The 13,898-nt window shown below is 35.4% G+C and overlaps 1 long non-coding RNA gene across 1 annotated transcript; it reads left to right on the forward strand.

Moving 5' to 3' along the window:
- The first annotated feature begins 361 nt into the window (after nt 1-361).
- On the forward strand, nt 362-9,620 carry LOC128011166 (uncharacterized). Its single transcript, XR_008182486.1, has 4 exons — nt 362-634; nt 6,086-6,235; nt 7,947-7,978; nt 8,160-9,620. It is a non-coding gene; the product is annotated as an uncharacterized LOC128011166 (long non-coding RNA).
- The last annotated feature ends 4,278 nt before the right edge of the window (nt 9,621-13,898 follow it).

Genomic DNA, 13,898 nt, shown 5'->3' on the forward strand with positions numbered 1-13,898 from the left:
TGGCATGAATGTCTTCCCTGTGGTTTTCCATCCATCCATGATGTGGGAAGCTCCTACAGAGAAGATAATGAGACACAAATGAGTGATTGTTCAAATACACACAAGCATATATTGGCCATTAAAATGAATTTTGTGCTTAAAATTGTCTGAATGTCACTGCATTACATGACAAGATGTCAAACCTCATAACCTACTTCACTTTCCTGAGGCTATTTGACTTCTATTTGAAATCTATCAAATACTTTAATGCTGTGAGTTTGGTTGGTGTCTGAATGCAAAAAAAAAAGAAGCAAAAGAAAACATTTACTTACCCACTATCACCGAATCTCTTCTTTTTGTGTCTTTCAGGTCTATAAAACAGCCTTTCTCAAACCAAGTGCCCTTGTCCTGAGCTGATATGTGTCTGAGATACAAGCACGGATGAGGTTAGGAGCAGCAATATCCACAAATAAGAGCACAGCCTGTTCTCTCTAGAGTTCTCTGGACTCCAGGGGTACAATCTCAACTGTGCCATGGTTACCCGACCAGCCCAACCTCTCTGCCACAGCCACTTCCAGTAAATACACAGATAAGAGTGATTTATTACAGTCTGCTTCAGAAAGAAAGTCATTCTGCCTGACTACACAACGATAAGGTGAGTAAATTGGTTTTAAAAGCCTAAAAATGGTCTCCTAGCTAGCTTGAATAGCAATGGTAAATGCTATTATAAAATATTATTATTATAGTTTTTTTTTTATATTCTCATTGTTATTTTTATTATATATATATATATATATATATATATATATATATATATATATATATATATATATATATATATATATATATATATATATATATATATATATATTTGTAATTTTTTATAATATTTATATTTTGAATAAGCTTGTTTTATTTTATTTTTTACTGGACTACACAATGATAGGTTAAGTAAATGGGTTTTTTAAAGTTCAAAGATAGGTATTAAAGTAGACAAATTACATTTTATTAAATTTTGGGGCATTTTTGCCTTAATTGTGATATAGGACAGATCAGACAAGACAGGAGTGAAGTGGGAGAGAGAGAAGAGGGCGGATTTGGGAAAGGTCCTCAAGCTGGGATTCAAACAAGGGACGCCCGAAGCGCAATGGCGCTGTAGTCGGCTACGTCGACTTTATTTTTTAATAAGTAAATATGTAACATACTTTTAAAATATCAATTCATTTAGGCCTTTATGCTTCAGTTGTTCAGGTTTCAAGGCCAGTGATATGAAGTGCTGCCTCTAGGGGGCGACCTAACACAGGAAGTAGACATTTCATTCCCAATCTTTCAAGTGAGCTTTGCCAGTACTTCCAGGTCAAGATGACATTAGTAATCAACAGCACATTACTTGAAGATTTATTTATTGTTGTTCAGTTCCACGGCAGATGAAGTCTTCCAGCCAGTGTGCCCATCATGCTGATCCTGACCTGTACTCTCAGGGTGTAATTATTTTATCCATCAGGATTAATGACTGGTCTGTAGTTTATTTGATGGCAGTAAAGGTGCTAATAGAATCAGTTTTAATTTTAGCACAATTCTTGATAAGCTACGGGGAGATACAGACCGGTAGAATTGGGCTAATTACCTGTGGAGGACCTCAAACCGGTTAATCCGCTGTCTTTGATTGAAACGTGAGCGCAGAATGTGCTTCTGATTGGACTTGCAGTGGTCAAACGAAAGACCAGCACGTGGCGGATAAAGAACACAGGTCTAATAAGCAACGCGGTTCTCTATTTTGTTTGATTTGTGCAAATTAAGGCGTGAAAGTGGCTCTTAATGAATGCGGAAATGGGTGGTTTTGGGGGGCATCAGTAGTCGTGGCACATCCCAGTGTTTCTGCCTTTCTAAACGGCTTAACACGGTTGAAGTGTGAAAGTCAGGCTAATTCTGATCTTAATGATCAAAATGTAATCCAGCCGGCGGAGGCTCGGACTCCCTCCATGAGGCAGATTGCACAGCTCACAAACCTCAAAGGAGCATAAAATCACAGTGCTAACACACCACACAGTCCACTCCAACTTCAGAGGCAGGCAAAGACTGAAAGATGAAAGAGAGAGAGAGCTGGTTAGAGATATGGGATGACAACTGAAAGACTGTAGGTTCAAACCTCACAAGAGGTGATTGAGGAGCTCAAATGAGGCTCTAATCTATGGTTAAGATTCATATTAATGTGTCATTCCTATCATTCCGATTGGAATTCCGACATCATTTGGAATCAGTCCTGATTAACTAACTAAATGAGATGCAACTGGATAAGATGAAATTACTACAGGATTTTTATAGTGAATGATCTTCATCAGAGCCTTGCTTGATGTTTTTGAATAATGTACTTTTGTTAAATTGGAATGCAAAAAAGAAAATTCACAGTTCTTCTGGACTGCTTCCAAATTATGAAAAAAACTATTTCATTTGTCATTTTTATAGATTGCCTGCTCAATGTATGCTTAAATTGACTTGAGACTCAGGAGGACAAAGAGAAACATTTTCTCTGATTTTCATGAACCTGTTTAGATAAAAGGAAGTCTCTTATGCAAGTTGTCACTCTTTTTTCAACTAATAAAATTAGTTTGTTTGTGAATTCCACTAATCCAGCAGTTATTTTTAAGACATCCATAAAATTAATCCTTTTTTTTATTTCATATTTATCTCTTTATTGTTCTGCAACAGGATTTATAAAACTAACTTACAATGTACAGAAAGCAAAATTATAAATAAATATTAATAAAATAGGTATATTATTGTTTAATTATTTAATTTTATGGATTTTAAGAAAGCATCTTTTGTTTTCTCAAGTTTTACATTATTGCAGCAATTTTCTTTTTATTCAAAGAGATCCATAGGATTAATTTTGAATTATATATTATTTAATATAACATATTTATTTATTTATTTATTTATTTGTCTGCAGAATTTATTAAAACTGTACTATAATAAATATTAATAAAATAAATATAATAAGTGAATTATTTAATTTTAATTTTATTTAATTTTGTCTTTTACTGTATATGGCAGAGATACAACTATTTGAAAATCTGGAATCTGAGGCTACAGAAAAAAATTATACTACATTCGAATACTGAGAAAATCGCTTTTAAAGTTGTCCAAATTAAGATCTTAGCAATGCATGTAACTAATCAAAATTTTTGATAAAAGTTTTGATATATTTACGGTAAGAAATTTACAAAATATCTTCATGGAACATGATCTTTACGTAATATCCTAATGATTTTTGGCATAAAAGCAGAATAAATAATTTTGCCCCATACAATGTATTGTTGGCTATTTCTAAAAATATACCCCAGTGACTAAAGACTGGTTTTGTGCTCCAGGGTCACATATATAAACCTACATTAATAACTATTAATAAAATATATTGTTTAATAAAAAACATAATTATTTTATTTATTATTTTTAATTAATATTTATTTGTCTTACAACAGGGTTTATAAAACTGTCTTGTATGGTGACAAAAAGCCAAAACTTGACTAGAATTGACATGATTTGAGCTTAGACTTAGACTTGAGCACCAGAGACCTGTGAACATTCCATTAAGATTCTAGTTTTTAGTTGCTCTGAATAAGTTCATCTGCTAAATGCCTTGAATGTAAGTGTTTCTCCAAAAGAACTGTCTTTTATTATTACTGTAAGTCACTGTAGTGTCAAAGAATTGACTAATTAATCCTTAGGGTGAGTCCGTTTGAACATGTGCATCTGAGTGTAAGAATAAGTTAATGGAGGTCGTGACAGAGGCGGCGTGAGAGACTGAAGCGTGTGTGTGTGTGTGTGTGATAGAAAGAGTGATGTATAAGAGGAAGGTGCTGTGGAGACTGACAAGGTGATGAATCACCACCTTCATCCTTTTTATTTCATCTGATGACATCCCGTTATTGTCCAAACCCTCGCACACTTACACATACACCGTATCAGGACGCCGTTTTTGTAGAGAGCAGCTATTTAAACATTTGTGTGTGTCTTTGTGCTGTAGAATGGCACATAAAATGTCTTTAAAACATGGAGTTTTTAAAAATTTTTCATAGTAGGATGCATTTTCAGCGTGTTTTCATGTAAGTGAAAGGGCTTTGTTCACTACATTAATCATGTAAGTGTGGTTGCTATCTTGCAGACATACTGATAGGGCTGAAATGAAGATGAATGAAAGCCACAAGGCTCATGGGTGTTGCATTTAAACATTTATCTCAGGAAGGTTTATTTAAATAGTCATTTTTGTTTCAATTTTACTCTCTCATTATCATACTTCCGTTCATGCTTGCAGGTCTTTACAAATTCAGAGTCATCCTGGTTTCTGTTGTGTTGAATGATAAATCTTTGGAGATTCTGTTTAATGTGTTTCTACCAGGCTGAAATCATAACGAAATGTTTAATGGTGCCCTGATAAGGTTGGTTGAGCATTAGCGAGGATGGGATTTCTCTGTGGGTTGACACTTTCATGTTCTGTAATCTCACATCAAGATTTCATGTCTTCTCATTTCAAAAGCAGACACAAGCTGCTCTGTCACACATAAGACTTTAATGTTTATTTAGCTGTGAGGACGACCGGTGTCCATTATTCAAAACATTTATGATTATAGCCTCATTTGTGGAGTTGGTTTTTGTGAGAGATCTTGTAATGAGCATGATTCTACCTTCCTGATGTTCAAACAAACAAACGTATAACCTTCAACCAACTATAACAGAGTTTATTTCCCGTAATTCTGACTTTATAATTAGCAATTGACCATTAGCTACTGTGACTACATCCGACAAGCCATGGCGCTCTCATGCTCTCCTGCAATCAGGCGGCAAGGAAGTCGACAGGAAGTTGAAGTCAGCCGCGTGACGCCATCTTGTAGCAGAACTTCACTTGCGATAGCATCCCATTGATATCCCGTTCATTTTGGCGTCACTTTGACAGCGAATAACTTTACATCTGAGGCGTTTAAAGACTCCATTTGTCCATTATTTATTTCTAAAGATACATGACAATGTATAAAGGGCTCCATTACCTTCTATGTTACATTATGGCCCCGTAGAAACAGTTGTAAAAAGTTTTTTGAAGATTTACACCTGTCAGACAGGTTGCTGACGTCATCAAGCTTAGTTTGAGTCTGCCGTCATTAATCTACTCTAGTGTTTGGTTTGTTTGTCAGACTAAATGGCAGACTCTGCATTAGGATTGGTCAGATCGCCTGTCAATCAAACTCATCACAATTCTGAGAAAAAAAGTCAAGCAATTGCAAGAAAAAGTCAAGTCAAATCACCTTTATTTATATAGGGCTTTATACAATACTGATTGTGTCAAAGCAGCTTTACAGTGTCAACAGGAAGTATATAGTAAATAGTGTGTCAGAAGTCAGAACTGTGAGACAAACAGTCGCAATTACCTTTTAGTTTTTTTATTCAGTGGTGGAATTCCACATGGTTAAGATGTCACCTGTTATGATGTGTTAGATGTCATCACTTGTTGACCCAACCAAAGTATTTTCTTTGTTAATTCATCAAACCTAATAAAAGTCAATAGCCTTGTGGTTAGTGCATCAACATATAGCACAACTGTGCTTACAGAGACCTGAGTTTGATTCCCATCTTGAGGTCCTTAGCTGATTCCTCTCCTTGCTGTAATTTATTTTCTTCTGTCCTATGTGAATAAAAGGCATAAAAACAACTTAAAATTGTGATGCACAGTATGTAGTGAACCAGTGTTTGTTACATTATTGTGTCTTTCTGTATTGACCCGCATCAGCATCCAGGATCAGAACTCAGATCTGTTTTGTAATTGCTCATTATATTTGCACTTGGATAATGAAATGATTCTGGAGAGATGTGTTTCCCATCATATCGGTGTGATGTATTCAACACAGCATCTTTTACCTGCCATAATCTCCTTGTTTTTGTCACTCTTGTTGAAAATGTATTTTGTGGCGATCTACGAGATGGTCTCTAATTGATCAGCTCGACAATTAAACAGAACAAGGCCTGTCTCTCTGTTTGTCTCTCTATCTCTGTCTGTCTGTCTGTCTTTGTATGTCTGGCAGCAGCCGCTCTGAATCAGGTTATCCTCTGACAGATAATGGATGTAGCCGGTATCTAAGCATGCTCCCTAAAGCCAGCTCAATCCTTCCAACAAGATAAAGCCGACAAATTACGCAACATGAAAAAAACTCGCAGGAGGAGAGCCAGAGAAGGAGATGAGGATGTAAAGAAAGAGAGGACACAGGTGAGAGAACAAATGTGCTTAGAGATTAATTGATAATTTGGTGTGTGATTCTCTCGTCGTTAACCTTTAGCGCAGCGCAAATGACGTGTCACTCCATTTAAACAATGGGGTTGTCCGGCGCGGCTGATTGTGTATCTGCTGTCAGGAGGAGCATTGATCAAGAGCTCCACATCAGTCTAAATGTGCAGGAGTCTCTCAGCGCTCCGTTCATTCATCACACGAGCCTCCTCCTGCTCGCGTCCATCCTTATTAATGTCCTCTACGAATGTCAGCACCTCCCTCTTAAGTACGGCCAAGGGAGAGCGTCGCACATCCTTCATTCTTCCTCAAGGTCTTCAGGAGTTTTAGGGAAACTGACAGTCTGGTGCTGAAAGTTTTCCAAAGGGCATTTAAAGGGACAGTTCACCCGTAAATTAAAATGCCGTCATAATTTAAAGAAATAGTTTACGCAAAAATAAAAATTCTGTCATTAATTACTCAACCCCATTCCAAAAATGTAAGACCTTCATCTTCTTCGGAACACACATTAAGATTTTTCTTTATGAAATCTGAGAGCTTTCTGACCAATATAGTGATTTGGCCTCACTTTTTTTTTTTACACTGAGAATCTACTCTAAATAATGGCTATTTTCCACAATCTGATCTCGTTGTATGAAGTTTCAAGTAAAACGGTGACATAAATATATTATTTTCATATGGGTCTGGAGTTAATCAAAGTGGCTACAGACTCTGAGATTTGAAATTATATCCATTTTTTGTTGATCAAGGAAGTGGTTTGAAAAATATGATTATTAATATTGTTGCTTTGGGGGCGTCCTGCCCCCTGTACACTTCGGTTTAGGGTACTGCTCAGCCTTAGTTAAGAGTTGATCAAAATAATTACATTCATTAAAAACTGAGATTCTAAGCTCTAAAATGATACATAGTTTGTGTTATTCCATTCAGGGGTTGCTTAGTAATTTGATTTAGCAATATTTCGTGCCGGTGGTGTCCCGCCGGTGGGTAACCTCTGGTTTTAAAGGGCTAAAAAGTCTGGTAGCGCATATGTGTATTTATGTATTAATGCATGTGTGTTGTTTTTAGCTCATCAAGTTAAATTCTGAACAACTAGGTTGTTATGGCATTAAATAAATAAATAAATAAAGGTGCATGGAAACACTAAGATGTGGATATAATTTCCAAAATGTGCATAAAAATGGCATGATTACTTTAATTTAGAAGTCATTATTAGTACAGTATAAGCTTAGATGAAAATACAATGATGTTCCATTTCTATTCTGTGGAAGTGATGGTTTTGTTCTCTTGAGCACAAAATGCAAGTTGTTTTATATTATTTGCAAATAGTTTCATATTTTAATTTTCAGTTTTTATTTTATATTTTACTGTACATTTTATATTTTATTTTACATTCGATTTGTTTGTTTATATTGTGTTTGTCTGTGTGTGTGTGTGTGTGTGTGTGTATATATATATATATTTATATATATATATATATATATATATATATATATATATATATATATATATATATATATATATATATATATATTAATAAAAAAAAAATCATAATAAAGATTTGAATAAAAACATAGCTGGTAAACATTTTAATGGTGTTTTTAATCATTTTTAAGGCTTAATTGCTATATATTGTCATTGTATGGAACACATATATGCAAACATTCTTCTAATATTTTCCACTTGTTTTCCACAGAAGAAAGTCATATGGGTCGGAACGACATGAGGGTGAGTAAATGATGAAATAAGTTTCATTTTGGAGTAAATTATCCCTTTAATGTCACCTTGGAAGATTTTCTCCACTTTTCATTCGAGATTTCAGCCCCCCCAGTATGTCTTTACAGATAAAACACGCTGACCTGATTCGAAAATTACCTGAAAATGACTGTTGTTTTTTGTCATGCAATAGAGGATTGTTGCTGGAAATATCTGGAGCAGGTCCGCTGTGACATAATTATTCAAAGGAGCATGTTGTCTAACCTTCACAAACGGCGCCGATCATCCATTCAGAGCCTCGTGTTTAGGTGGGAGATGTAGCAGGACCAGGGTTCAGTGTGGGACCTCAGGAGGCAATGAAGCAATACGTTTCCATCTTTCTGAAGGTCACCTGACCTACATGTGCTGCAGGACGTTGGACACATTTTTTTTACTGCCAGTTTGTATAGATTTATCAGTGTCACTCCTTAAAATGTGAATAAATTCACATATTTAGCTCCTTTTATAACATTTGTCAGGGGTGCTTAGTAAGGCATGAATCAAAATAGACTTTGTTTACTTACTAATACATGTTTCAGGTGTTTTTGTGCGTCTTTTATCAGAACATGTTGTTCTAAACAAAAATATGACTTATTTTTAACTCTGAATGATGTTTCTTGACTATGAGTCATCCTGTGCTAGTGACGTGTCATGTTATGAACATGTTACGCTATTGCTGAGATATTTTAGTTGTTCTAGAAATGGCAATAAATAATATAGGAGAGCACTCGCATGGGTCCTGGAGATGCGGATGACCTAGAAATACAGTAAAAACACAGGAGAAAAATAGACAAAGGGTCATTCAGTTCTCTTCAGCCCATCACCATGTGCTCAAATACGCCGTGGTTTTCAAAGTCACCCAAGACCTGTTGTAAACAGTTCCCTGAGTTGAACCAGTATGTAAATATTCACAATAACCATATACAAGCTGAGTCTTCCACCCACTTAGACTGGCTGATTGGCAGCTAAAGTGTCTAATGCTGCATTCAAGATCTTTGGAAATCATAATTACAGCATGATGTGCGTTCCAATGATTTTTGCTAAAGTGAAATGTTTTTGCTCTATAATGTACTTCTGGAAGCATTTTTGCACTAATGCATCACAATGAAGAGCAAAGGATGTGCATTTGGTGAGTAATCAATGTTTTTTTGTCATTCTTGTTTTCACAGAGAATGATGGGAAATGAAGTTTGATTGCACTAGTCTGTCTACTCATGTATCAGCTAAATTACTAGTTTTCTGGCTAGCTCTAGCAGTTGTTAATAAACAGTAATCTAAATGTGTACAAACTGCGTAAAGAATAAAATAATTTTATTGAGCATGGAGCACACTAAACTGATCGAAAGTGACAGTAAAGGTATACATAATATTTCTGTTTCACAAAAGATGTCTACTCCAAATAAATGCTGTTATTTTGAAAGAATTCAGAAAATAAATATTAAGCACAAAAAACTGTGAACTGTTTTCAAAATGTATAATAACACACATTTTTCTTGAGCATCAAATCAGCATGTTTGTATGATTTCTGAAGCATCATGTGACACCGAGTACTGGAGTAATGATGCTGAAAATTCAGCTCTGCATCACAGGAATAAATTATATTTTAAAATATATTCAATCAGAAACCAGTTCTTTTAAATTGCAATATTATTTGTAGTGATAAAAAAAGTTTAAATCCCAAGCATACTACGACTGTATTGATTGAATTCTTTACACAAGTTTTTCTTTTAAAAAAACATTTTCATTGCTTATATATGTTTTAATTAAAACAGTAATGAATTAACAAAAGAACTCTCTGTAGGTCTGCCTTCTGAGCTGACACTATATGTAATATAATTCAAAGGTAGAAATTAAGTTTGATATTGAGCTGAATGAGACTTGAATGAAACCTCTTTTTTTTGTGTGAAATTTTGAAGAGTAAATGTTCGGTTTTCAAAGACCTGTGGCTCACGGATGATTGCCTCCCCACCTCTATGTCATTTCATGACAGTGTGTGAATCCGCCGCTGATAAGAAAGCTTTACTGACAGAGAGACTGACGGTCTGTCATGGGCTCATTGCACATTGGCAAAAGCCTGTCGCTTGATCGGGTTTAACTCGCTACTAAAAGGGGTCAGCGCTAGATTTACCCCAGGTGCTCATGTGTTTCTTTAAATGCTAACCAATGCAAATGGCTTCACTGTTATCTCTCAGTTATGCCAAATTATTTTAATCCAACAATACTTTAGATCCGTAATGTGTGCTGGGAATGACAGATGCCAGCTGTTCTTCAAACTCGGACAATGCCTGTTTGAGCTGAAGCATTGATGGCTTCTCTTTGCAATAGTGCTCCAGCTCACCCGAAGGGACGAGGACGGATAATGGAAATTCAGAGCCAAAAAGCTTGAGGGTTTGCTGGGAACGCCACGTGCCTTTCCCTCTGGATCCACCTGAAGAGAACCTGAAGGATTCGTTCAAACGGCAACGAAAGGCATAAAAAGAAACTGGAAATGCTTGCTTGAAATGCAAAGTTTTGATATGATTGAATTATGTCACATGGTTTAGTGTTTCTGCATTCAGCAAGTTAAACAAAAGCTAATTTTGGATGTGTAGACATCTTATTTTTTAATTTATTTTAGGAGTATTTAATTAATGTCTGCAGTCGATACAATACATAGTATATTGACTCAAGTCAACAGTAAAGTCTGTTACTGTTGAAATAGTGTGTCAAACTCTCAGAACTCTATATTGCAGCACAAATAAATTCTAGCAATCAATGAACATTTGGTTACATGTGTAACATACAGTACTGGAGGTTTTGGTCATTTCTGTGCTAACTTTGGCTGGTTATCATGGCTACACTGCTAACCATTCAGTCTAAACAACTAATAGACCAGCAATACTCCTTTTAAACCAGTTTTGGATTTTAAAACTCATGTTCCAAAACGCTGGACTTTTGGTCGTTCCTAGGATAGCAAAGTCCACTAAAGGAGGTAGAGCTTTCTCACATTTGGCTCCCAAACTCTGGAATAGCCTTCCTGATAATGTTCGGGGTTCAGACACACTCTCTCTGTTTAAATCTAGATTAAAAACACATCTCTTTCGCCAAGCATTCGAATAATGTATCTTTTTAATTGTGAGTGTAGTTGCATCTGTTCAAAGGTGCATTTTTATTCATTAGCTTGGGTTAAACTAATTTTACTTTGTTGGATCAGCAGCTATGCTAATGATGTCTGTATTTTGTTTCTATGTTTCGCCACGGGATGTAACTAGGATTTAAACAAGCTCCAGTCTGGATCCAGAACACCTGAGAAGAGATGATGCTGACCCTCAGAGGACCTCAGATGATGCTAACCCTGAATCAACAAACAGAACTAACTATTATTGCTAAATGTGTGACTGCATCATATAATAACTTAATTAATAATATTGATAGTTCATCATCTAGCTGACTACGTCTTGTATTATTATTATTTTTTTTTCTAAAATCCTGTCAAATGTGCACAAACTACTAGCTACTACTAAATATTGTAGAAACATAATTTTCTGTAAAGTTGCTTTGTAACGATTTATTTTGTAAAAAGCGCTATACAAATAAACTTGAATTGAATTGAATTGATGTTCCTCATAAAACTCATAAGACTTAAGAAGACTGGTACTCAAGAAATGCAACATTTGGATTACTTTTATGGTTCTTTTTTCATCATCTGCTTTATTTTACAGATATTTTTAAATCTTCTCTCTTTGTGTTCTACAATAGAAAAAAATTCTGGTTTGGAATGAGTTTACATCGACTTCAACCTGATGGTGAGCAAATGGAAACATAATATTCATTTTTGGGTGAAGTGAACCTATCTGTTTTATCACATCTGTTTGCCATTTGTTCTACTAAACTGTTTCAAGCAGTGATTAATGCTCATTCACACCAAGAAAGATCACTATGAAGATATAACTATAACGATAACTGCATTGACATCCATTCACACCACCGCACAATAACATCTGTTTATAAACACACTAAGTTATGTTGTCTTTTATCATTGCTTTAAATGCTTGACCTCTTAAAAATCTAGAGTTGGTTAAATCCTGTTCATAATACTATTCTTATATATTGAGACCAATTAACCTGTTAAAACTTTATATTTATTGTTCTTGGTGTGAATGAGTTTTTACTATTTCTCATATTTATAGTGATTTGATAAAATCTGTACACCCTTAGTAAACTCTGGCATATAATTTGAATGAAATATTCCCTAATTAATGTGTCTTGTTCCGGTCAGGTCTGCATTTACTTTAGTAAGCGATGGCAGATGCAAAACAGGTGCCAAAATCCCATAGACTTACAATGGAGGAAGGACCCGAGCTATATTTAGTTGAGCCTAATTGTCTAGCAAAACAAACACAAATGCACTTAATGCACCTTTAATGACAAATGTCTACATATGCATATGTATTTTATGGAAAATAGGGGAGCATGGAAATAAAAATCCACCCAAATCATTCATTAGGCTCATATCTAGGTCAGCTCTCTAGGCACGAAGCCCCTGCTCTCATTGTGCTTGAAAAGAAACTTGCAGGATGTGTATGACAAAACTCAGACACAATGTATGATTTTTAAGAGACACATAATGTTCTCATAACTCTAGAAATTTGCATATGGGAAATAAAGCATGAATAATTTAACATGTACATCTAGCTGATTTGGAACGTAACACCGGAAACAACTCTGTTAATGTCCGTCAGTTTGTGCAATTAACTTAACAAATGGTAAATGCTATATGCTAACAGATGATTTCCGTAGTTTTCCATTAGCAAATGAATGAAATGTATTACATGTATATTCAATGAAAATTTAATCTGCATGTCTGTCTATGCTTTTTTTTTTTTTTTTTTTGCAGGGATTATTATAATGCATTTTGGGATTGCCACCTTCAAACATTGGACAAAACATGAAGGTAGGATAATATAGTTTACCTGTGATGCCATAAATGCTATCTAGGTAGTGTTTTTTCTACAGTTATATGGTCCATCATTTTCTGCAGTGCTGGTTTCTGGGGTAAAATTCCTATTCATTTTTCCATACTAAGTTTCTTCGTTAAAGCATAATCCGTGAACCAACCCAGACAGCTACAAGGTGAATCACAACATTACAAAGTGACAAGACAAAAGTGTAAGACTGTTTACTTCATGGTTTTAGTGAGGGAAAGAACCACAGTCCCATGAAGAATTGCAATTCCAATTAAAAACAATCAAAAATTAAAACTGTTAATTGTTTTTTATATAATTATTTGTTAGAAGTTTTGTCTATAGAAACGATAAATGTTAGGTTTATTGCACTATATATATATACACACACACACACACACAAAAAAATATTTAAGTATTTATGGGAGTAGGCGGGACTAAAGATTGCATGCTTTGCACACTGCAACTCTCTTATTGGTGGAATTTTCTGTTCGGCATCATGGGTAATGTAGATTTCACCAGATTCTGCTATTAAAGGGGGGGGGGGGGTGAAAAGCAATTTCATGCATACTGAGTTTTTTACACTGTTAAAGAGCAAAACTTTAACAGTGTGACATTAGATGGAGCGGTCCTGAGGCACTTCTGCCGGAAGAGCGCGCGCTCCCGTATAGCACAGCACTGAGAGCACAACAGACTTCACTCATCAGAGCGAGAGCGTCGCGAAAAGAAGTCACAAAAGAAGTGTGTTTTTGGTTGCCAGGGCAAGACAACCCTGCACAGATTACCAAAAAAAAAAAAAAAAAAAAAACAGCATTAAGGGACCACTGGAATGTAGTTTATTTTTACAGAGCATCAACGGAGTTGTGCAAGTGTTTGTTCCCTGCATTTCGAAGATGGTTGTTTTACAAACAAGGCCCAGTTTGACGCCGGATTTGCGTATCGTTTATTTCT

The sequence above is a fragment of the Carassius gibelio genome, chromosome B23, assembly GCF_023724105.1.
Source record: "Carassius gibelio isolate Cgi1373 ecotype wild population from Czech Republic chromosome B23, carGib1.2-hapl.c, whole genome shotgun sequence".
NCBI classification, from domain to species: Eukaryota; Metazoa; Chordata; class Actinopteri; order Cypriniformes; family Cyprinidae; genus Carassius; species Carassius gibelio.